Source organism: Muntiacus reevesi, chromosome 2 (assembly GCF_963930625.1).
Source record: "Muntiacus reevesi chromosome 2, mMunRee1.1, whole genome shotgun sequence".
NCBI classification, from domain to species: Eukaryota; Metazoa; Chordata; class Mammalia; order Artiodactyla; family Cervidae; genus Muntiacus; species Muntiacus reevesi.
The window spans coordinates 266,605,571-266,630,074 of NC_089250.1; the positions used below are offsets into that span (position 1 = coordinate 266,605,571).

General features: G+C 49.0%; 1 protein-coding gene and 1 non-coding gene across 4 annotated transcripts in view; one reads left to right on the forward strand and one right to left on the reverse strand.

Annotated features, from left to right (window-relative positions):
* Positions 1-24,504, forward strand: part of BICRA (BRD4 interacting chromatin remodeling complex associated protein) — a 74,169-nt gene that overhangs the window by 15,917 nt on the left and 33,748 nt on the right. The window contains exon 1 of one of the 3 annotated variants that reach the window (XM_065926404.1): positions 17,337-17,442. The exons of the other annotated variants lie outside the window; for them this stretch is intronic. The gene's annotated coding sequence lies outside the window, so the exon portion shown is untranslated. Of the gene's footprint in view, positions 1-17,336; positions 17,443-24,504 lie in introns of those variants that run through there. 3 annotated transcript variants of the gene reach the window in all.
* LOC136162344 (small nucleolar RNA SNORA11) lies at positions 1,020-1,149 on the reverse strand. Its single transcript, XR_010662144.1, has one exon. It is a non-coding gene; the product is annotated as a small nucleolar RNA SNORA11 (small nucleolar RNA).

A 24,504-nucleotide genomic window follows, 5' to 3' on the forward strand; every position in this document is an offset into this window, starting at 1 on the left:
AAGCACAAATTTTATAGTATTTTATATCACAATCCAACAAACACATACATATGTAATATGTATACATACATAAAAGCAAAAAATGTTTTGCCAAAAATGTCTATCCTGAGTGTTAAATTTCTTTTTGGAGACCTTTTTTCTCTTTTTAAAGCAGTTTTAGGTTTACAGTATGGAGAAGCAATGGCACCCCACTCCAGTACTCTTGCCTGGAAAATCCCATGGACGGAGGAACCTGGTGGGCTGCAGACCATGAGGCTGCTACGAGTCCGACACGGCTGAGTGACTTCCCTTTCACTTTTCACTTTCATGCATTGGAGAAGGAAATGGCAACCCACTCCAGTGTTCTTGCCTGGAGAATCCCAGGGACGGGGGAGCCTGGTGGGCTGCCGTCTGTGGGGTTGCACAGAGTCGGACACGACTGAAGCGACTTAGCAGCAGCAGCAGTGGGTTTACAGTAAAACTTGACAGGAATGTACAGAAATTCCCCATATTCCCCCTCCCCTCACGTGAAACAGCCATTATCAACAGAATGGCCCCTCTTTTTTTTTGTTGTTTTTAGACCAAGGATGACTGCATTGACATATAATCAAAACGTCCCCAGTTCACCTTAGGGTTCACTTTATTTATTTATTTTTTAGGGTTCACTTTAATGAGCAGAGCAGTGTTGCATAGCCTGTGGGTCTGGACAGAGTATGACCACATATATCCATCATTGTAATGTCTCTCAGAGCCCTTTCACTGCTCATGAGAACATCTATACTCTGTATATTCCTCTCTGCAAACTCCTGACAGCCACTCATCTTTTTATTGTCTCCAGAGTTCTGCCTTTTGCAGAACAGCACACAGTTGGAATCTTTTTCTTTCTCCTTGAAATGAGGGATTCAGACCATTTATGAGACCACTGCTGGCCCACCCGGGAGTGGACTGGACAGGCTCCGGTGGCAAGCTCCCCTACTGCGTGCCGAGGCTTTCCTTCCAGTACTGGCCCTGCCCAGCCGCCACGTGGAGGAGCAGGGTGCACGTGTCAGGTTTCTGCTCATAGGAAGGCCACATGTTTTGTGCCGCTCGTCACAGTGAACCCAGGTTCCTGTCGGGTGTGTTATAAACAGACGAGCCATTTCTTCAGGCCCCCTGCTCTGAGCACACTGCACACCTGGCTTTTCTAACTTGAACAAATGTCTTAGAATTGTTTCCATGACAGCAATCTAGGACTCCATTTTTTTTTCTATTTATTTATTCATTTTAATATTTATTTACTTGGCTATGCCTGGTCTTAGTTGCACCATGTGGGACCTAGTTCCCTAACTAGGGATCAAACGAGAGCCCCCTGCATTGGGAACTCAGAGTCTTAGTCACTGGACCACCAAGAAAGTTCCTCTTTTTTTTTTCCCTTTTTAATTGAAGTATAGTTGATTTATAATGTGTTAGTTTCTGGTGTATAATAAAGTGATTCAGTTTATATATATATATATGTGTGTATATATATATATATATATATACACACACACACACACATTCTTTTTCATATTCTTCTCCATTATGGTTTATACAGGCTATTTAGTACAGTTCCCCGAGCTGTATGCTAGGACCTTGGTGTTTATCCATTCTGTGTATAATAGTTTGCATCTGCTCTAATCCCCAACTCTGAATCCTTCCCTCTCCCCTGCCCCGCTAGAACTCTTTCTTTTAGCAAACTAAAAGAGGAGTATTCCATAATTTATTTAACCTCTACTGTATGGATTTTTGTTTTGTTTTGTTTCAGCTACCAGGTTTTACTGTGAGCATGTATGTATCTTTGGGCTTCCTGGGTGGTTCAGTGGTACAGAATCTGCCTGCCAATGCAGGAGATGCAGGAGACAACGGGTTCCATCCCTGGGTCAGGAAGATCCCCTAGAGGAGGAAATGGCAACCCATCCCAGTATTCTTGCCTGGGGAATCCCATGGACAGAGAGGAGCCTGGAGGGCTGCAGCCCGTGGGGTCGCAAAGAATTGGACACGACTAAGTGACTCAACAAAGGGTGTTACGTGGCTCGGTCTCTGTTGAGCCTCCTCACCAGTATTTGAGCCCTGCTGCCTGCAGTGTTTTCAGATACATACCTGGGAATGGAATCGCTGGGTCATCTGATAATTCTCTTTTTAACTTTCTGAGGAACCACTGTTGTCCACGGGAGCTGCACCCTTTCACATTCCCACCACAGTGCACAGGCGTTCCAGTTGCTTCACATCCTTGCCAACCGGTGTTGTATGGTCTTTCCCCCAACCCCGCCCCACACTTAAGTGTTTGAAATCCAGTGTGTATTTTCCACTCAGGACATCTTGTTGGACCAGCTCTGTTTCCGGGGCTAGGAAGTCATGTGAGACTGCTCCGTGTGGACGGTGCAGGGTTGGACCATTCGTGTTTGCCCTCGTTACTGATGTGGCTGTATTGAAGTCTCCCATCTTGTTGTTAGTTTTCAGTTTATCTCCAGGGTCCTTTGTTCCTTTTTCTCTCATTTCCCAACTCCTTTAGTTTGAGCAGTTTGGCATTCCATCTTATCTCCACTAGGAGCTGAACCACGCTGTCTCTCTGCTACCCTAGAGTTTCCATTCTGCATCTTTGACCAGGACTTGGGCTCCCATTCAGAGGGAGATGGGAGCCACAGCAGGCTTTTGAGCTGGGGAGTGACCCGACCTGGACATTTTTGTATCTGCACCTGCAGTGGCTTGTGCAAGAGTGTTTCTATCGGCCAGATTCCTGGAAGAGGACTTGCCAAGGCAAAGGGAAGCGTGCACTGAGGTTTGGGGAGGCAGTGCCAAGTGGCATTCCAGAAAGGCCTCACCGTTCTCAGCCCTGGCAGGCAGCAACCAGAATTTACTGAGTGACTGCTCAGTGCCAGGCATGTGCCAGACCCTGGAGTTGCTGTTGAGAATCAAGCCAGGTCCCGCTGCTTAGATAACTTTTGTCCTGGAGATGTGGGGCAGCCTCTGGAGCGGCCTCTGACTCAGAGGAAGGCAAAGCTTTCAGAGGAACCAAAAAAGGAGAGGCCAGACAGAGGCCCTTCTAGGTGGTGGAAGGAGGCTTGGCCCAGCCTGGGTGGCATGAGTGCTGGCTGGATCCGGAGACAGACTCTATTGGTCTGGAGAACGTGTGTGGGGGTTCCCCCTCCACGTGGGACATGTCGGGTACAGTTGAGGAGTAAAATAATAGTACCTCCCCCTCGGGGCTTGTTTGGGAGGGTTCAGTGGGAGGCCGACAGCACATGGTGTTTGTTTGACTAATTTATCCCCACTGGGAGGGGATCAACATCAGGAACTGGGCGACCTGACCTAGGGGCTGGTGCTCTGGATGTGTTTAGGGCCTGTTGCAGATACACTTGGACCTGGAGCCCCAAGCTGTCTCCTTCCTCGGGCCAACTGCACCAGGCCTCTGTTAAAAGAGGATTAAAAAAACAGATGCCGCTTCCCTGGAGGGTGATAAGGGTCCAGTCAATGAGGTGGTGGCCACATGGCGCTTGGGGCCCCCTGTACCAGTCAGGCTCCATTGTTTAGGCACTTGGTCATGTCCGACTCTTTGCGACCCCATGGACTATAGTCCGCCAGGCTCTTCTGACCATGGCGATCCTCCAGGCAAGTATACTGGAGTGGGTTGTCATTTCCTCCACCAGGGGATCTTCTCGACCCAGGAATCAAACCTGCAACTCCTTCATTAGCAGGCAGATTCTTCACCACTGAGCCACCAGGGAAGCCTTTCCATAAAGGTTAGCTTCTGTTACTGTTATTGCTGCTGTCATCATTATTAATTTAAGGCTTATAGGCAACAGCCAGCTCCTTCTAGACCCCTCAGGACTGAGACCCCAGAGAAATGAGGTCAGTGGCTTGGTGTCAGAAAAACTGTGGCGCAGGGATCTGAAGCCAGGTTTGTCTGACCTGGGCTTAGGGGCGCCTTGCTTCTGGACTTTGGAGAAGCCTCATGCTTAACATAAAGACCCTTCCCTTCTTAGAGCAGCAAGAGCAAGACGCACTCAGGGTAACACCACCTCCATCAGTGGCCATAACAGGCGTTCACCTGCGGTGACTCGTCAGGCACCTGACCTGAAACCAGGCTATTTATAGTCTGTCTCTGTGCTCTGTGTGAATATTCATATATTTGGCTGCAGAAATATTAGCATTTGCGTCCCGGTGGCATCCCACAGCCAGTTGTGGGTGTTCCATCATAGACACCTGCTCATCGCAGCACCTGGCCAAGTCAGTAGAAGAATCTGCTGCTCAAAATGCATGTCCCCTCCAGGGTTTTGAACAAAGCCTCGGGGACCTCTAAGCACATGGATTCTGTCACCCGCTGGCCCACCCTGCAGGGTGCGTGTTCCCATATAGTGATACTGGGTGGTGTTTACTATTCAGATTCTGCGCTTCTCCATAGACCGTGCAAAATGAGCAGCCGCGTTGAGCCTCGGTGGGTTCCGAGGGCAAGGATGCCGGGTGGGCGGGAGGAGTGGGTAAAGAGACTTCTGGAAGCCTGTACCCTGAAAGCTGGGAGTCTGGAGTCTGTGTTGGGCCGTGACTGGTGGTGAGGGAGGAAGGGGGAGTGTGATGAAGGGCCAGCCCTTGTGATACGATGCTCCTTGTGCCTATAGATGCGGTGTCCAGGGAGCCCACGCTGTGGAAGTGGTCATGAGAGGAGTTAAGGGCAAGCGGGCCAGGGATCAGAGGTTATTCACTTTTGTCTCCAGCCCCTCCAGCTCTTGGACTTCCTGAGTGGCGCTAGTGGTAAAGAACCTGCCTGCCAACGCCGGAGACACAAGAAACCTGGGTTCGATCCCTGGGTCGGGAAGATCTCCTGGAGGAGGGACTGGCAACCCACTCCAGTACTCTTGCCTGGAGAATCCTCATGGACAGAGGAGCCTGGCGGGCTACAGTCCATGGGTTGGTTCGCAAAGAGTCGGACACAGCTGAGCGATTTAGCACACGTGCACATCCTGCTCTGCTGAACACTCCCCTGGATTGTTTCATAGGCACCTCAAACCAAACTCATCTGACACCTAGCTCCCCACTGCCTACTACGCCCCCTCCCCCCCGACACACACACACACACACTCACAGAAATAAACAGCGGCCAAAAACGCAAAGCCTGCGTCTCTCCAGCTTGTCACCATCTCAGTCCATCTATCCTCCCACTGACCTGGGTCAGGACCCTGGCAGTGAAAGCGCCGAGTCCTAATCACTGGACCGCCAGGGAACTCCCAATTTGAGTTTTTCTTGTTAGGGTATAAGCAACACATGATGCGAAATTGACCACCCCTCGCCTCTGTTATTCACATGTTGTGTCGATGCCTGTCTTCTGTCCCCCGTTGGTCCACCAGCATAGCCTGTGAGCTCAGCCTGCAGAAGACCTCCACGATCTGGCCCCTCTTCCCACCTCCTCCGCAGCCCCCAGCCCCGTCCAGCCACCATCACTTCCCGCCTGAGATCAGCCTCCTACTCCCCCCCTGGGGCTCCCTCCATCCCCTGCCACCTATCGGCCTTTTCCCTCACTCAGCCAAAGGGACCCTGTCATAACCTGAGTCAGCTCACATCCCTTCTGCTCAGAGCCCTCTCGTGGCTCCTGCCATTCAGTAAAAACCCAAGAACTCTGCTCGCCGGATCACTGCCCACTGGATGAGCTGTGCATTTTCAAGAAGAGAAACATGCTGGATTTCAAAGCCTTAGAAGGAAAGGCGGAAAGAGTCAATCCCCCATTAACACTATTTTTATATTGATGACACGTTGAAATGATCGTATTTGTTTATATCACATGGTTGTTGTTTAGTCCCTGAGTCATGCCTGACTCTTTTGCGACCCCATGGGCAGGTAGCCCGGCAGGCTCCTCTGTCTCTGGGATTTCGCCGGCAGGAATACTGCAGTGGGTTGCCATTTCCTTCTCCAGCGATCAAACCCATGTCTCTGACATCTGCTTTGGCAGGCAGATTCTCTATTGATAAATAATTCTATATATGACATAAATTCAAATATCTATTAATGTTTATTCAATAAATAGGAACTAAATATATATAAATTAAATATTTGTAATTAATAAGTTGAATATGTTATATTGTTCTGTTTTTGTCTCGATCCTTACCCTCCTCCAGTACATAAGCCCCAAGTGAACAGGGATCTTTGTCTTGTTCGCAGCCATCCCTCCAGCTTCTAGACCAGAGCCTGGCACACAGCACATGTCCCAAGCTTTAATTGCTGAATGGGTGAATATTTAGTGAATGAGGAACTTGGGAGGATGTGAATTAGCCATCAGCAAGTGTATTGAGCAGGGAGAGGAGAAGTTGGGAGGAGCAGAAGAAAGGCCCTGAGTGGGTGTCGGGGACGCTGGGGAGCAGACTGGCCGAGGAGACAGGGTGGAGCCGGGGAGGGGGTGTCTGCGCTTCATCAGAGCTGTGGTTCCCTCATGGACGGGGTGAGCTTCAGTCAGTGACTTGCCGTCCCTGGTCCTCATGGCCTCATCTGTCCAAAGGGAGAAGAGCAGCTGTTTGTTCATGTATTCAACAGATATTTCCTGTTTTCCTGCCAGTGCCGGGCACTGTAGTAGATAAAGTAGGCGGTGTTTGTTGTTGCTGTTTGGTCCCTAAGCCGTGTCTGACTCTTGAGAACCCACGAACTGTAGCCCACCAGGCTCCTCTATCCATGGGATTTCCCAGGCAGGAATACCAGAGTGGGTTGTCATTTCCTTCTCCAGGGAATCTCCCCGACCCAGGGATCGAACCCGCGTCTCTTGTGTCTCTGGTGTTGACAGGTGGGTTCTTTACCGCTGAGCCACCAGGAAAGCCTAGTAGGTGGCGTCTTCACCCTCCTTTGACCTAGCCTAGGCTCCCACTTCCGGGGTCATGTGGAATTAAATTGAGCACTGTAATGGCCTGTGGTAAACCTCAATTCCTGTTGTCAAGTTGGCTCTTGGCTTCAGCTTTCCTCATTGGTAAAGTAAGGATGCAGGGTTGTCATGAAAGCCTGAATCACTGTGTTGTACACCTGAAACTAACATGACATTTTACATCAACTTCAGATCATTTCCGGTAATGGTGGTTTCTAAATGGGCGCGCTTAATTTTGATGTGGTCTTGGGTTGGAGGTGCAACTTGTGTCTTCATCATGGAGTTTGTGTTTCTTTTCAAATTAAGAACCTGTTGTGGCTTAGGATGCATTTTGTGGATGTTACATCTCTGTCCTTGAACGTGACCCTGGTGCTTCGCAATAGGCTCTTCTCAGCCAGGCACACCTGGTTTACTCTGGGACGTGCAGAGACTCAGTTTCCTTTCATTCCCTCTCTGGAACGTCAGCAAAAAGGTTCTTCATTTGGCAGGCTGCTGAGTTAACCAGCCTTCATTTGGCTGGGGGGGGTGGGGCGGGGGGCAGCGGCATTTATAAGTTAGCACAAGTAATGCTAGCCTCTGTTAACAAATAAGTCCTTTATTCTCCAGTGGCTTAAGTGTATTAAGCAGCTTAAAAGTATTTTTCTCCCGCATGTTATAGACCAAGGAGGGTTTTTCTGTTGGGGCGGCCTCACGTGCATCCATCCAGAGAAACAGGCTCCTTCCCTCGTGTGGCTCTGCCCTCCCCTTAGTCTATGGGGTCCCCTGTAGATGAAGAAGCGTGGAGGGTTGTCTTTTGTGCCAGGCCTGGAAAACCCGAGTGTCACTTCTACCTGTATTCTGTTGGCCAGAATTCAGTCACGTGACTACACCCAGCTACAAGGGGTGCTGGGAAATGTAGTCCAGGAGAAGAAAATGGTTGGTCGGAGGGGGACTTAGAACAGTCTTCACCATATTGGGTGTATATTTGTAGTTGCCCGGGTGGACAGTTGAATGAGTGGGAAGGCCTCAGATCTGTGGGAAGGGATATCTGGATTAGCTGTTCTCCTCACTTTTGAACGTGTAGTCTCTAATGAGACATATTTCACACTGTGATCCAGGAGAGATACACACATATACCCCTAAAACAAAGTTTTGTGGAACACTTAAGCCTAACCACTTTTGAGTCCTTCAGCAATCCGTTTTTCCGATTTTATTCAATTGTTTTTCCTTCATTGTTTCAGTGATGGTTGAGACCCACTACACTGATTGCATCACTGCTCAAATTTTGCAACCCACAACTTGAAAAACAATGAAAAAAATGAAAGTAGAAATGTGAGAAAATTTGAACTGTTGGCAACTTCTAGACTCCTGAGAGAGTACTGCCTCGGTCCCCTTATGTATCCCAGGCTCAGACCCAGAAGCATGTTGGAGGCATTGAGGCGCTTCTGGAAGGTTAGAACACTTAGAACCAAATCCCCTCACTTCCCCGCCTTACCTGTCCACCGCCCTCTCCCATCCTTTCTAATCCCTCCCATCCACTTCACAACGATCTAATTGTTCTTGTTGCCAGTCAGGCACATTCCTCCCCCAGGGCCTTTGCACTCACTGTTCCCTCTGTCGGGGATGCTTCCCCCCACTCCTCACTTCAGGCTTCCCAGGTGGCTCGGTGAGTGGTCAAGAATCCACCTGCAATGCAGGAGACTTGGGTTTGATCCCTGGGTCAGATCCCCTGGAGGAGAAGACGGCAACCTGCTCCAGTGTTCTTGCCTGGGAAATTCCATGGACAGAGGAGCCTGGTGGGCCACAGTCCATGGAGTTGGAAAGAGTTGGACATGACTGAACAATGACTGCTGGCCAATATCACCTTGTAGGTGACTTTGTTTACCAATTTAGGATTTGTTTCTTCCATGAGGGGTCTACCAGGGCCTGGGGCATAGTTGGTGCTCACTGCATATTCCTCGAGTGAGTGAATGTGATGTTTTTGGTTTTGTTTTTTTCTCTGCCTGGTGGGAAAGCAGCTTCTCAGCATTTTGGAAAGGTAGATTGTCCTCGGGGCCAGAGGGGCAGGGTAGGGATTGGGTGGGCAGCAGAGAGGTGAGCTGAGAAAGGGGTTCCCAGGAATGCTATGGAATCAATATCTTGAAGCAAGTTGCTTGAAGCAAGAACTTAGTCTGTAGATTATTATTTCATCAAAAGATCATTGAAGAAACCATGCAAGTTTTCCTGTCCCCTCCTGCGGAAGTAATAGTCCTAAATCTCACCTCTTAACCAGCTTCACCTCCTGAGGCACCGCAAAGCCGGGGTGGGGGGTGGGAGCCAGGGGTGGGATGGGGGTTCCCTCAGGTCCTTTCCCTCCAGCTGCTTGGGCCCGACTTGCTCTGTGTGGATGTGTTTTCAGTTCTTGCTTAAGCAGGAAGTTTCCTCTGTGTGCTGGGTTTTGTGTTTTTGAAGTCTAAAGGCATTTATGCCTCCGCGATCAACACTTTACACACTTAAGAAATTCTACAAACCCAGCACATTTCACAGGCCTTTGTGGTTTCTGTGTTTTCTTGCCCATTTTTGGCTTTGGTGGGGTTGGGGCGGGGGCGGGGTGGGTGGAATGAGAGGTTAAAGCTTCGTATTCAGCCCTCGTGGGGGCCCTCCGGGGTCAGCCAGAGGGAGGCTTCCCAGGGACCCGCCTTGGCGATGGGGTTCCCACCCGGATCCTGTAGGGCACCCAGGAAGTACAGCCAGGACTGGAGGCCGGGGTCCAGGTGCTCCCGTGTGTTTGCCGGGGTGGGGGGTGTCGCGTTGAGGGGACATGCCCTGGGAGGATGTGTGGGCTGGGAAGTGCAGGTTGGGAGTCAGGGTCTGGGTGGGGGTGGTGGTGGGCTGCATGACCAGTTTCTTTTTTTTTTTTACTTGCTTAAAATTTTTTTTTTTCTTTTTGCCTTTCTTCTTTCCCTTGCTTATTTATTTCTTTATTTCTCCTGCACCTCGCAGCATGTGGGATCTTGGTTCCCCCGCCCCCTGCATTGGAAGGCAGAGTCTTAACCACTGGACCGCCAGGGAAGTTCCCCTCCTTGCTTCAAATTGTAAACAGTTGAATCGAGATATAGTTCACATACCGCAAAATCCCCCCATTGAAGGAGTTCGATTCATTGGTGTTTTGTATGTTCACGGAGTTGTGCAGCCATCCCCAGTCTAGTTCCAGAACGTTTTCATCCTCCCTGATAGAAACCCCAATTCCCTTAGTTGCTCCCCATTTCCCCTGCCCTCCAGCCCCTGGGAACCCCTAATCTGCTCTCTGTCTCTTACAGGCTTGCCTCCCCTGGACATTTTATACAAATAGAACCCACCACTCTGCGGCCTTTGGGGTCTGACTTCCACGCAGTGGGTTTTCAAGGTTCACCCTGTTGGAGCATGCCTCAGAGCTTCGTTCCTTTTTCTTTTTCAACACTGAGATACTTGCATACCATTCATTTCTCCCCTTTAGAGCATTTCATTCAGTGGGTTTTAGTACACTCACAGAATTGTGCAACCGTCACCACACTCTAGTTCTAGAACAATTTCATTACCCAAAAAGAAACCCTGTATCTATCATCCCCCGGCCCCTGGCACAAAGACCCACTTTTTGCCTCTGGGGCTTTGCCTTTTCTAAACATTCGAACCAACAGAATCACGCAACATGTGGTCATTTGTGTCTGGCTGCTCCCACTTTGTATACTGTTTTCAAGGTTCATCCACATCGTAGCAGGATCAGTGCTTCCTCCCTTTTCCTGGCTGAGTAGTATTCCATTGTATGCACGTACTGCATCCGCTTCATCCATCCATCCATTGATGGACATTCGGGTTGTTTCTGCTTTTTGTCAATTTTGAATGAAGCTACTTGGCGGCTGTTTTCTTCAGCCAGGGTGGGAGACGGCGTTTCCAGCCGCCCCCTGCCCGGGCCTGCTCTTCCCGTGTGTTCTCACCGATACACAGACCTCCCCCGCCGCCTCCTCCCCTTCCTCCCCCAGTTCTTCCTGAGTTGTATCTCCCCCTCCCCCAGCCTCAGCCAAGGGCTCCCAAATCTGGAAATCATTTCCAGGGGGCCCTGGGCAGCCCCACAGGGCGGCTTTGCTCTCCTTGCTAAGTCTTAGCCATGCCTGCCCCCCGCCCCAACCCGCCACTTGCCGCCCCATCCCCAGAGGGAACAGAGGGGACAGCCTGATCCTTCTATTCCAGTCTCAGAGCAGATGTGTGGGGTCAGGGCCACGCTTAGGAAACCGATTTTCTTCGGTGCTTAAAAACGTTAAAAAAATAAAAAATAGGAAACAACGCGCCCAAGTGTAAAACACAAATAACATCAAAGATTTTTAATGAAAAGCCTTCCTCCCCCCTCCACCACCCCCGCCCTGCCCCTCACCGTCTCCCAGCCACCTGTACCCACGTCCTCTTCCCAGAGGCAAATGGTTATGGTTTGGGGGACCTCTTTCTAAACAGACATTCTGCCTGTGTTAGCGTCTCTCTCTCTCTCCCCGCCCCCCACTTTCTCTTCACACCCCCCTATTTTTTAAGGTACTAATGGTAAATTATTCTAACACTGTTCTGCCCTTTGCTTTTAACTTTTAATAATATACCCTGGAATTAATATATTATTAATATTTAATAATATACCTATATATAGGATATATAATAATATACCCTAACTTGTCAAATTCTGTGTCCTTCTCAGCTGCATAGTATTTACCCCACTGGGGGACCCTAATTTACTGAAGCTAGTGCCCCTCTGCTGGACACTTTGACTAGTTCCAGGCTATGACAAACAAGACTCCAGTGAGGCACTGTGTGTACAACTGTTGATTTGCATCAATGTGTGTGTGTGTGTGTGTGTGTGTGCACTTAGTCACTCAATTGTGTCCAACTCTGTGACCCCATGGACTGCTCTGTCCATGGATTCTCCAGGCAAAAGACTGGAGTGGGTTGCCATGCCTCCTCCAGGGGATCTTCCCAACCCAGGGGTCGAAGCCAGGTCTCCAGCATTGCAGGTGAATTCTTCACCAGCTGAGCCATCAATGTGAGTAGAGTGTAAGTTAAAATCCCATAGGGGGAATTGCTGGACAAAGGATGTGTGCAGTTAAAAAAAAAAAAAAACAATGTTATTAAAGAAAAGTTCCAAATGTACACAGAATTAGAAAGAACAGTATGTTACTTAACAGTCTGTTACTTATTCCCAGGTTCCATAGATCAAGATCTGTCCACACTTTTCATGCAGCATGTGAGATCTTAGTTCCCTGACCAAGGATCAAACCCATATTCCCTACATTAGAAGTGCAATCTTAACCACTGAACCACCAGGGAAGTCCGAACCTGCTCTCTAGACCAGCTGGAGTTCTTCCTCTGCTGGCTGGTCGTCTTGTTCTGCTCCCAGCGGCTGGCGTGTTCATTTTTTGACAATCCATTACACTTCTAATATGAGCATCTGGGGAGATGTGTGATGTCAATAAAAAGTTAAAGGAAAGTACAGTCTCTTAACATGCAGCAAGTAATGCAAGATCATTAGAATAAATAAAAGAGGGAGGGCAGGGAGGGGGAAGAAATTGGAATATACAGAGTTCCAGAAACGCTGAGAACACGAAATGGATTTGTTGTTCTGTCTCCCAGGGCAGAAAAGCCTTATTAACATTTTGGCATCCTTCCTCCCCATCAATCTGCTTTTCCTCTTGCCCTTGGGACAGTCATTCTTGCACAGTTGACAAGAGTGACATATTTTGAGAGCTGAGGGCAAGAGCAAATTTCAGGAGGTCAAACTCAGTGGAGGGGAGTTTGTGGAGCTGGCCAAGTGGATGTCTCATGGGTGGGGCGTGCACACTGGGAGTTAGTGCCCCCTGAGCTGTTCCCAGGGGAGGGACTCAGAGGCTGTGTCCTTGAGGTGAGCAGGCAGCGCTGGATCCCTGCTGGAACTGTCCTAGATTTCCAGGGTTCCTCACGAATGCTCTAAACCCAAAGCCGAACATGTATGAGGTTGGTAGTGTCACACTTAACAGTTTTTAAGTGTTTTCATTTTTTTAATCTTATGACTATGAGAACAACCAGGGAAGACATTATCATTCCCATCTTTTAAAAAACGCATTTTGTTTTTGGCTGTGCTGGGCCTTCCTTGCTGTGTGCGGGCTTTCTCTTGTTGTGGGGGGCAGTGGGGGGCTAATCTCTAGTTGCGATATCATTGCAGTGGCTTCTCTTGTTGTGGAGCATGGGCTCTGGAGCATGCAGGCTTCAGTAGTTGTGGCTCACAGGCTTAGTTGCTCTGCAGCATGAGGAATCTTGGTTTCTGGACCAGGGATCGAACCTGCGCCTTCTGCAGTGGAAGCACGGATTCTTAACCACTGGACTGCCAGGGAAGCCCCTGTGTTTTATTTTTTGAAACCTGAGCCTGGGGATTTGGGAATAGTAGTTACTCCTGATCATAATGCATATTCCTCTAGGACAGCCTCGGCACCCCAGTCTTGTACTCTACACATATTCATTCGTTGAATCCTTGTACAACACCATGGAGGTGTTAATGGTTCCCTGCAGAAGTGGAAACTGGGGCACAGAAAGAAATGACTTGGCCAAGGTCACACCGGTGCTTAGAATCAGAGTGGGATCTGAACCTGGGCAGTCTGGGCGCATCTGAAGAAACAGTTCACCTGTTTCTTTAATTATGGCCACCACGAGCCTGTGTGTGTGCTCAGTCACTCAGCCGTGTCTGACTCTTTGCAACCCCATGGACTGTAGCCCGCCAGCCTATGTGGAACTAAAAAACAGACACCCTTTCTTATAAGGACCCTTTTCTGCCATCTGTCAGAAAATTGTCCTTATATATATACATGAATCTACAGTGTCCTAAAATAGGAATGCCCCACCCTCCCTGGCCAGGGTTGTGCAGTCTACGACCTGCACAGCTGTCCATGGTTAGCCAAGGTTTAGCCAGTATTTCCCAAGTGTTTACTTCAGAGACAGACAATAAATAAGTAAGTCAGTAAAAGATTTACTATGTCAGGTGTCAGTATGTTTCCTAACAAAGATAAAGCAGGAGAACGAGGGATCAGGGTGCAGAAGGTTGGGCTTCCAAGGCAGGGGTCAGAGCAGGTGAGGTCACCGCAGAGGCAACATTTGAAGGGAGATACCTGAGGTTGAGGAGGCCTGTGTTGCCCGAGCTGAGTGGACATAGGAGAGAGGGCAGGGGATGTGGGCAGAGGGGACAGGGGGAGGTCCTGAGGGGCCTGGTGGGTCACAGAGAGGACTTTACTTTGACAAATGAGACCAGAACTCTGCTTGGATTCGGAGGAGAGCGGGTATGGGAGGTGATTTGGATTCAAACCAGGTCCCTGAACTAGGGGTGGGGGCAGGAAGACCGGTGAGGAGGCTACTGAAGAAATTCAGGCATAATGTGGGTTTGGGGAATATTCACTGATTTTGAGGTGAATGAAGGAATGATTTTGGCAAAGAAGCAGGCAGTCTTTGCTGGCACAAAGGCACAGGGGAGAGGCCTGGAAGGTCTGTCCCAGCCACACCCCCGCCACCAGCCCCGTCTCTCCTGTTTCTGCCTTCCAGAATGAAGCAGGGTCTCCAGAGGACCCAGCCCCCTAACAACCCAAAGCCTGGCTTCCGGGCAGACCCGCTCTGTGACCTGGGGCGCGTTCAGGGGGGTGTTGCCTCAGTGTTCATTATGTAAAATGGGGAAAATCAAGTGACTGGGTGTGGTCACCCGCAGGCTCTTAGTTCCTGACCTGGGATTGAACCCATGGCCCCTGCAGTAGACCTGCAGAGTCTTAACCGCTGGACTCCAGGGGAAGTCTCTACTTTTCTTTTTAAATTGAGAAATAGAGGGTTCATACAGAAAAGTGGAAAACATGTGTTCTACCCAGCAATGGTAAGATAACACTCTCATGGTTACTCTTTTTAAAAATAACTTTATAGAGCTTCAAGTCACACACCATACAGTTTACCCATTTAAAATGTCCAATTCTTTGGTTTATAGTATATTCGCCGAGATGTGTAACCCTCACTGTAATCCATTTAGAGCATTTTCATCACCCCCAAAATAAAGCCTGTGCCTCTGGGCCATCACCATTATAAATGCCCAGTTGGGTGAGTTTTTGCACATTGGACACACCCATGTAACCAGCTCCCAGATTAAAAAAACAAAGAGCAGAACATGGTAGTGTGGTGGTGGTTTAGTCTGACTCTGCAACCCCACAGACTGTAGCCTGCCAGGCTCCTCTGTCCATGGGATTTCCTTGAGTGGGTTGCCAGTTCTTTCTCCAGGGGATCTTTCTGACTCAGGGATCGAACCTGCTTCTCCTGCATTGGCAGGCAGATTCTTTACCACTGAGTCACCTGGAAAGCCTCCTAAAAGATGCCTCAACCCTTTCTAGTCCCTCTGTCCACCGCATCCCCCCACCCGCAGGGAACCACCATCCTGACTCTAACTCCACAGTTAGAATGGATGTATACTTTGTATATGAAACCATACAGGGGTGTTTTCTTTCAGCATGTTTGTGAGGTGCTTCTATGTCATATGTACCAGTAGTTTGTTCCTTTTTCATTGCTGTGTAGTATTCCACTGTGTGGACGAACCACAGCATATTCATGGATTCTTCCATTGATGGGCATCTGGGTTGTTTCCAGTTAGAGGGTGGTGTGAACATTCTAGAATGTTCTATATCTGCCCCATTATTCACAAGGGTGGAATTAAGAGGAGCCCCTGGCTTCATATGATGCTAGGTAGATATTGTCTGTAGGCTCTCCTCCCTTGACAAAGGTGTGCTCCACATCACATGTTCTAGAATCCTCCTTCCTGGGTGAGGATTGAAATCCATCCTGCAGACCCCGCTGCTGTTGTGACTCTTCAACCTTTGCTCTGCGGACTGGAGAAATGTCCTCTTCCACAGAGCCCGTGAGCAAGCTGTCCACGACGTCCATGGAGCTGCCTGAGCTTCTGGCCCCAGTGGACGGTGTCTTGACCAGCTTGATGGGGTTCATCCGGACAGGGTCTGCAAACATTCTGCACACTTGCCTGGAGTTTTTGTTGTCTTCTGTATTGGGTTGGCTCCTGGCATTTGGGGCAGAAGCCACTGGTGTAGACTGACCGGATTATTTTGCCTCCTGGGTTGCTGTGCTGGGCGGGGGCGGGTGGAGAGTCCTGTGGAGCATTTCCCCCAGTCCCCCCTGTCCTGGAGAGATGCGCCCACCTCCCCTCCCCGCTCTCTCCCTCTTTTTCTTTCTCTCTCTCTGAGTTGCTCTCTGTAGTGCTGGCCCCATCAGCCCCTCTGCTCAATTCCTCCTTCTCTGATCAGCTTTCTGTGCTGAGGCCCAATTCTCCCCCCACCCCACCGTGACCTTTCACCCCTCCCTTCTGCCACTGACAGGTTCCCTCTGGGTCCCTGCTCTCATCCCCATGGCCAGTCCCCCATTCCGAGCCCAGCCCCACGGGTCCCTGGTCTGCCTGTGGCTGTATGCTCCCCCCGCCACCACACACTCCCCCAAACCTGGTCACACAGCACCTCTGTTCCGCATCAGCCGTGACCTCTGAGAACGTCCCCCTCTGTCGTTCAGTCCCTGTTATACACAGCGGGAACAAAACAACTGGCGCTCACCCCTCCCAGCCGATCAGGCGATAGATAAGATCCATCACAGTCACACTGAGATGGTGATCAGAGCTTTGAAGATAAGCAGTGCTGGGCAGAGGGAGGTGGAAGTGCTGGGTGAGGGGGTGGGGCCCGCAGCTGTCCACTGGAGGAGTATCTCTGATCTGGTGCAAAGGTCCGGAGGCAGACGTGTGCCTGATGCCTTGGAGGGATGCAGAGCAGGCTGGCGTGGCTGGAGGGGACTGAAGGAGGGAGAGAGGGTGGGAGGCGAGGCCAGAAGTGGGATGGGGGCAGAAGGTCACAGGAAGAACTTAGACTTTAGTGAGGCAGGCATCATAGGAGGGCTCTGAGCAGAGGACAGCGTGAGCAGACAGGGTCCGTTTGGGCGCCGTGTGGTGGTGAGATTGTAGGAGAACCAGGGCAGAATCGGGGGGACAGAGGGCATAGAACCTGGTCGAAGTTTGTCATAGCCAAGAAAGCAGCAGTCCTATCAACCCAACTTCAGAACCGATTCCGATTTCCTCAGTTTCCCCCTGATATCCTTCTTCCAGGACTCCACCCAGGACACCCCATTACATAGATGACATTATGTGTGCTTTTGTCTCCTTAGACCTCCCTCTCCTGGGCTGTGATGGTTCCTCAGACTTTCCTTCCTTTGGTGACCTTGGCATCTGGGGGGAGTGCTGGTCAGGAGTTTTGGAGAATGCACCTCTCTAGGGATTTGTCTGATGTTTTTTTCCCTTGTGATTGAGCTTCCCTGGTGGCTCAGCTGGTGAAGAATCTGCCTGCAATGCAGGAAGACCCAGGTTCGATCCTTGGGTTGGGAAGGTCCCCTACAGAAGGGATCTACTCCAGTATTCTTGCAGAAGCAACCTACTCCGGTATTTTTGCCTGGAGCCTGACTGCAGTCCACGGGATCACAAAGAGTCAGACACACGTGAGCAACATTCCCTCGATTACACAAGGGCCTAGGGGTTTGGGAAGAAGACTGCAGAGAGGAAGTGCCCTTGCCCTTCCCATCTTATCACATCAAAGGTATGTACAATCAACTTGACTTATTAGGTTGATGCTGACCTTGATTGCCTGGCCAGGCCACAACAACATTTGAGTCTGCAGTCTTGGCAGTAAAAATGGTAAGCATGTGCCTTATGCATATCTACTTACATGCGTCCATTCATTTTAGGGCTCACAACCCTCTGATGTGGGCGCTATTTTTAATCTCATTTTATAGGGAAAGAAACTGTAGGGAAGAAAACAGGGAGGTTGAAGTAACTTGCCTGAGGTCACAGGTCAGTTAAGTGGCAGAGGTGGCATTTGAACCCACAGGGTCTGGTTCCAAAGTCCAGACTCTTAAGCGTCACCTGCTTATTATAAAACAGGTGAGGAAGATTTTTTAGAAATCAAACATTTTAAATAATGTTATATTTATCAGTAGTTATCACTAATGATAAAAACTGAAGTCAAAAAACAAAAAAAACCTAAAGTCTGTATTTTGAATAATGTTCTTGATAATTAAAGTTTCAGTCAACTTTTTGTCAGTTCTGCTAAAAACATCACTGATTTTATTATTAACGTGGTTTAGAAAAAGCTTACGGGGCTTCCCTGGTGGCTCAGATGTTGAAGAGTCTGCCTGCAATGCAGGAGACTTGGGTTCGATCCCTGGGTTGGGAAGATTTCTCTGGAGAAGGGAATGGCAATCTACTCCAGTATTCTTGCCCGGAGAATTCCATGGACAGAGGAGCCTGGCAGGCTACATACAGTTCATGTGGTCGCAGAGTCAGATACAACTGAACGACTACCACACACACACCCAGAAAGAGCTTATAGTCGGAACAGAGCTGTCATCTTTATATTTACTATAAACACTACTTTTATACTTACATGTAATGTAATGTAAGTATACTTACATTACTACTTACATGAACTTTGTTTTCCTTTTTTGAGTTAATATTCACATGGCATGAAGTTAGCAGTTTGGGGATGAAGAGATAAATTAGGAGTTTGGGATTAACATAAACACACTACTATATATTAAAGATTAACAACAAGGACCTCCTCTACAGCACAGGGAACAATTCTCAATATTTTTAAATAACCTATAAGGGGAAAAGCAATCTATATAATCTGAAAAGTAATCTGTATAAATATAAAAAACTGAATCACTTTGCTGTCCACCTGAAACTAATAAGATTGTAAATCAGCTATATGTCAATTAAAAAAAAATAACCAATTAAACCTGTACAAGTCAGTGGCTTTTAGTTATACTAATAATGTTAAGCAGCCTTTGTCTCAACTAGCCTTTGTCTAGTTTTCTGCCTTCCCATCTGTCTAGGATAATTTCCCTTTCCCAAAAGGAAGCCGTACGCCCATTAAGCAGTTTATCCTCATTTTTCATCCCTGTAGCCCCTCAGTTCACTTCAGTCGCTAAGTCGTGTCCGACTCTTTGCGACCCCATGAACTGCAGCATACATACCAGGCCTCCCTGTCCATCACCAACTCCCGGAGTTTACTCAAACTCATGTCCCTTGCATCAGCGATACCATGCAACAGTCTCATCCTCTGCCGTCCCCTTCTCCCGCCTTCAATTTTTCCCAGCATCAGGGTCTTTTTCGGTGAATGGGTTCTTTGCATCAGATGGCCAAAGTATTGAAGTTTCAGCTTCAGTATCAGTCCTTCCAATGAATATTCAGGACTGATTTCCTTTAGGATGGACTGGTTGGAATTTGCTTTCTATCTCTATGGATTCACCCAGACATTTCATATCAATGGAATCATATGATATGTGACCTTTTGTGTCCATAGATTATTATTTTTAATCTCCTGGTTTCTTTGTGAGTACTTTTTTATGCCTTCTGTCTCTTTCTGTGAGGATAGTTTTGTTAAAGGTTGGCAGTGTGATATTCGCCAGCTTACTGAAGGATGTGTTGTCCAGCAAAGGGGCATCATCACAGTCTCTGCTCTGGGGACCTTGTGCTCTCCCGAGGCGTCTTGCTGTCTGGACTGTCCCTCACATCCTATGCCGTGTCAGTCCGTGGATTGATTGCCTGTCCAGCTGGATACGTTCTATCTCTGAGATTAGGGAATAAATTGAAATTGACATTCTACCGATGGAATAGAACAGAGCCCAGGACGAGAGCCAGACCACGTGTGGACCTCTGGTGTGAGGCCAGAGTAGCCTCTGGTCTCATTGATGGGAAAGGAGGGACTTAGTAAGCCAAGCTGGGGACCAGAAGCTACTCACTCATTTGCAAAAAGACGAAATGGGGTGGGTCCACTTGAAGAAAGAAATGGCATCCCACTCCAATATTCTTGCCTGGAGAATCCCATGGACAGAGGAGTCTGGCGGGCTACTGTCCACGGGGTCGCAAAGAGTTGGACACGACTGAGCACTCTAACTAACGCACACCATATACCCCCAGGTGGTTTAAGGATTCAGAGTCAGATCTAGACTGTGAATCTCAGTTTAGACTTTGGGGAAAGGCCAGACTCTGAAACAAGATACACAGAGAGCTGCCGGGTGCAGAAGATTTGGAGGTCTTGCTTGTCTCAGCTATTCCTCTCTGTCTAGACACTGAGCAGCTCCGCCTGCTTCTGCCCCAGGTGGGAGGTCAGTCCCACTCCTAATAAGATAATTAGTAGCTTTGGGACCATCAGAATACCTTAATGAGAAATGGCCTTAACTGGAAGGTGCTAGGTCAACAAAGAGAGCTGATACAAGAGGGCATGTGAGCCTGACGGGCTACAGTCCATGGGGTTGCAGAGAGTCAGAGACGTCTGGGCGACTGACACTTTGACCTGTCTCCATTCTCTCCTCTCTGGGCTCCCTACTCCCATCCTCCCCTCTTGCAATCCACTCTCCACTCAGCAGCCAGAAGGATCCTGTGAAAGCCCAGGTCCGGTCACCTCCCTGGACTCACACAGAATAAAACCCCAAGTCCTCCGTGGCTTGTCCTCGTCGCCTCTCTGACCCCACCTCCTTGACCCCGCTTCAGCGCTTTGCAGTTGCTTAAGCATCCCCAGCACATTCCTGCCACAGGACCTTTGCCTCTGCTCTGCCTTCTGCCCAGAACGCCCTTCCCCATTCGCCTAACTCGCTGCTTATTTTCTGCGCATCAGCTCAGACTCCCTTCCTCGTGTGGACACCCTGACCACTAAAGATGCACCCCCAGCCACACACCCTCCCCCCAGCGCATCACCTTTCTCCTGCATCCTTGCTTTTCTCTGTTGAGCGCGATGTCTCTGTTTCGTGGTCTGACTCCTGCCCTAGGCCATGCCAGAGAACAGGGATGTCTGTTGTCCTTGCTGCTGTCTCCCCAGCACCGCTTTGTTAGTGGGGTTAGGGGGCAGCAGAGCGTCCTGAGAAGGGGAAACCATGTGACCTCTCAGGGCACTGTCTTGTTGGCCCTGGAGTGGGGAGCTGAGTTGAGAAGGGACTTGAGCGGAAGTAGGAGGCTGAGGCCGATTTACAACTCCCCTTCAGCCTTCCAGCTGGTGAGCACAGACAGGCCTAGAGGAACCATGCTGCCTTTGAGTGGGCTTCCCCGGTGGCACTAGTGGTAAGGAACCCGCCTGCCAATGCAGGAGACATAAGAGATGTGGGTTTGAGCCCTGGGTCAGGAAGATCCCCTGGAAAGAGGGTGTGGCAACCCACTCCAGTATTCTTGCCTGGAGAACACATATGCATGCATGCTACTTATGAGTAAGCCCTGGAGGAGCCGGGGGGGGAGGGGGGGGGGTTCTTCCCTGGTGACTCAGCTGTAAAGAATCAGCCTGCCAGTAAAGGAGACACAGGAGCCTCAAGTTTGATCCCTGGGTTGGGAAGATCCCTTGGAGGAGGAAATGGCAACCCACTCCAGCATTCTTGCCTAGGAAATCCCATGGACAGAGTAGCCTGCTGGGCTACAGTCCACAGGGTTGGAAAAGAGTCGGACACGACTTAGCAACTAAACAACACAGGAAGGTGCGGACACTTGTTAAGAAACAGGATGAAGTGTGGCGTCTTGAAGCCAGGATTGTAAAGTCGTGGCTGGCTCCGGGTCTGCCCACCCAGCTCCCCACCCCTTCCTGGCATGGGCCTCTGGCTTGCACTTCTCCGGATTCTCCTGTATGTCTGCCTCAGTCATCATGTGGGAGAAATCAGGCCATGATTAGGAAGGCTCCCTCCAAGTTCAGGGAGAAAAGAGTCTCTGTTGGGGAAAGGAAGGGAGGTCATGCCAGCAGATGGCTGGATTCCCAGCATTTTCACAGGCACTGGAAATGGGCCAGGGCCGTGTCCTGGAAGGCAGTCCAAGGCTTCCACAGAATCTGGGTTCAAATCCCAGCACTTGCTGTTACCACTGGATAGCTTTTAGTTTGTGTGCGTTTGGCTGCAAGTAACAGTGGATCTGATGAGCCATGGTGGGAACATTCTGCTCCTTGTTTTTTAACCCATTTTTAATTTATTTCTGTAACATTCTTTTTATTTATTTATTTAACTGCCGCTGGGTCTTAGTTGAGGCACATGGGATCTTGGTCGCGTCATGCAGGACCTTTCATCCAGACTCTCTAGCAGTGGCTCTCGAGTTTCTGTAGTTGTGTGCAGGCTGAGTTGCTCTGCAGCTTTTGGGATCTTAGTTCCCCGACCAGGGATGGAACCCACGTCCCAATGCAAGGCAGATTTTTAACCACTGGACCAGCAGGGAAGTCCCTAACCCAGTTTTTAATATTTGCATTTTTGGAATGATTAGGACATTGGCTGAAAAACCAAATATTATTTCTGAAAAATTCGCAGCAGAATGTCTCCCTCCCATTTGTCCCCATCTGTGGGTCCCCCATCCAAGTTAATCAGGTTTTACTAGAGGATCAGGCCCATGAGGGACATCTCCGGGTAAAGAGTAAATGTGTTATAATCCTGGTAATTATTTCCCTATATGGTTGATTCTTGTTCCCTCTTGCCGTTTTTGCGAATTCATCTACCTGCTGAAATTTCTTTGTAAGCCCCAAGTCAGCACTCATGATGCTTTCCTGATGGTTTGCAGACATGCGCAGAGCAGATGAAAGTCTTGAGTTGTCCCTGTGTGCCTGTTCCTGGCTGAGATAGACCGCGGCGGCACTCTGACTTCTTGTTTCAGCTCTTCCGTCGCAGACAAGTGGCTTTCTCTTGGTCTATTTAGTGCCACGCTTTTCACACTCGGGGGCTTTTCGCTGGTGATTCATTTCACTGAAACGCCCCAAGCATCATGCGCAAATGCCGGCTTGTGGTCCTAAGCTCCAGAAATATGTGATGTGTCTCAGATGAGCTTCGTTCAGGTGCGGTACAGTGCCGCTGGTTATGAGTTCACTGCGAATGAATCAGCAGTATATATCAAATCAGGTGTCTTTAAACAGGAACACTCGTAAAAACAAGGTTATGTATTGATCGGTTGATGAAAATGTTGGGACCAGAGACTCATAAGAACCTGTATTTCTCTCTGGAGCAATAGTTGCTTGTTCTCTAATTCAGTGTTTGTGGCAACTCTGTAGAATGTAACTACCACAAGTAACAAGAATTGATGGTGTAGGCTTTATTATTTTAACACACTAGTTGTGCTTTACCGGGAATCAAATTAGATACAATAAAAATGTACAAATCTTACATGCACTGCTTGATGAATTTTGGCAAATATTACCTAGGAAACCATCACTCAGATCTAGCTATAGACCATTTGCGTCATCCCAGAAGATTTCCTTGTGGATCTTCCTGGTCAGTACTTAGCCCTCTACCCTTCATCCCACCCACTTGAGGCAACTACACGCCGATCTTTTTCCTGTCAGTTAAGGAGGATCACACAGTGGGCCATCTTTTGTGCTTGGCTTCCTTTGCTTAGCATGGTGGATTTGAGATTCATCTATGACTTTGCCTGTATCAGTGGTTTATTCTCTTTCGTTATTAAGCTACATTCCGTTGCGTGGTTATAACACAGTTTGTTTATCCAGCTACCAGTCAACAGGCATCTGTGCTGTTTCCAATTTGGGGCTTTTGTTAATAAGGCTGCTAGGAAAATTTTTCTACAGATGTTTTTGTAGACATACTTTTTACATCCACTTAGTCAATGCCTCGGACTGGAATTGCTGGGTTATAGACTAAGTGTTTGTTTAACCTTAGTTAATCAAGGCTTTTAATTCTCTTCTGGAGCAAGACATCTGGTGGAAGGCCTTTCCAGGGATATTTCGCAGCTCAGTACTGCCTGGCCACTGGGTCTGTCTCTGATTTGCTTGACCTTTCCCCCTCAGGAGTGCAAAACGGCTGCACTAGCACCAGCCATTATCACCAAGTTTCACATCATCCTTTCAGGCAGGAAGGAGTAGGTGCAAATAATCTTCCCAATGTAAGGCTTCTTTTGAAAAATCCAAATGTAAAACTCTTTCCCGTGTCCATACTTAGCTGCAAACGAGGCTGTGAAAGGAAGTTTCTGGCAAAGGGACAAAGACCTGCGCTCATTGTAAGTCATTCTCTTGGGAAGGTACATTGCTGAATGGAACCAAGTTCAAGTTCTCTTTAACAAGATGTCAGACTGAGACTGGCTGTTGGATCCTCCTGAGCCTCGGAGAGGACCCTGTGAGGTCACTTTGTCGGGGGCCTGGACACTGGCCCGAAACTGGTGGCTATATAGGAGAGCAAGAGCCCCAGAAGGAGAACTGAAGACACCCAAGCTTCGAGAGCAGTGGTTCTCCTGGGACCAGCAGCATCAGCATCACGTGGGAGCTTGTTAGAAGTGCAAATTTTCAGTTCCCCGCCCCTAACCTTCAGGTTCTGAAATCTATTTTTTAAAAAATAATTTTATTTATTTGGCTACGCTGGGTCTTCACCGCTGCGTGGGTTTTCCTCTGGTTGCGGAGAGCAGGGGCTACTCTCTGGTTATGATGCACAGGCTTCTCACTGTGGTGGCCTTTCTTGTTGCAGAGCTCAGGCTTAATTGTTCCGAGGCACGTGGGGCCTTCCCGGCTGAGGGATCGAACCTGTGTCTCCTGCATTGTCAGGCGGATTCTTTACCACTGAGCCACCAGGGAAGCCCCTCTGAAATGCATTCTTTATTTTAAAAGACTTCCAGGTGGTTCTGGTTCCTGCCCACGTTTAGG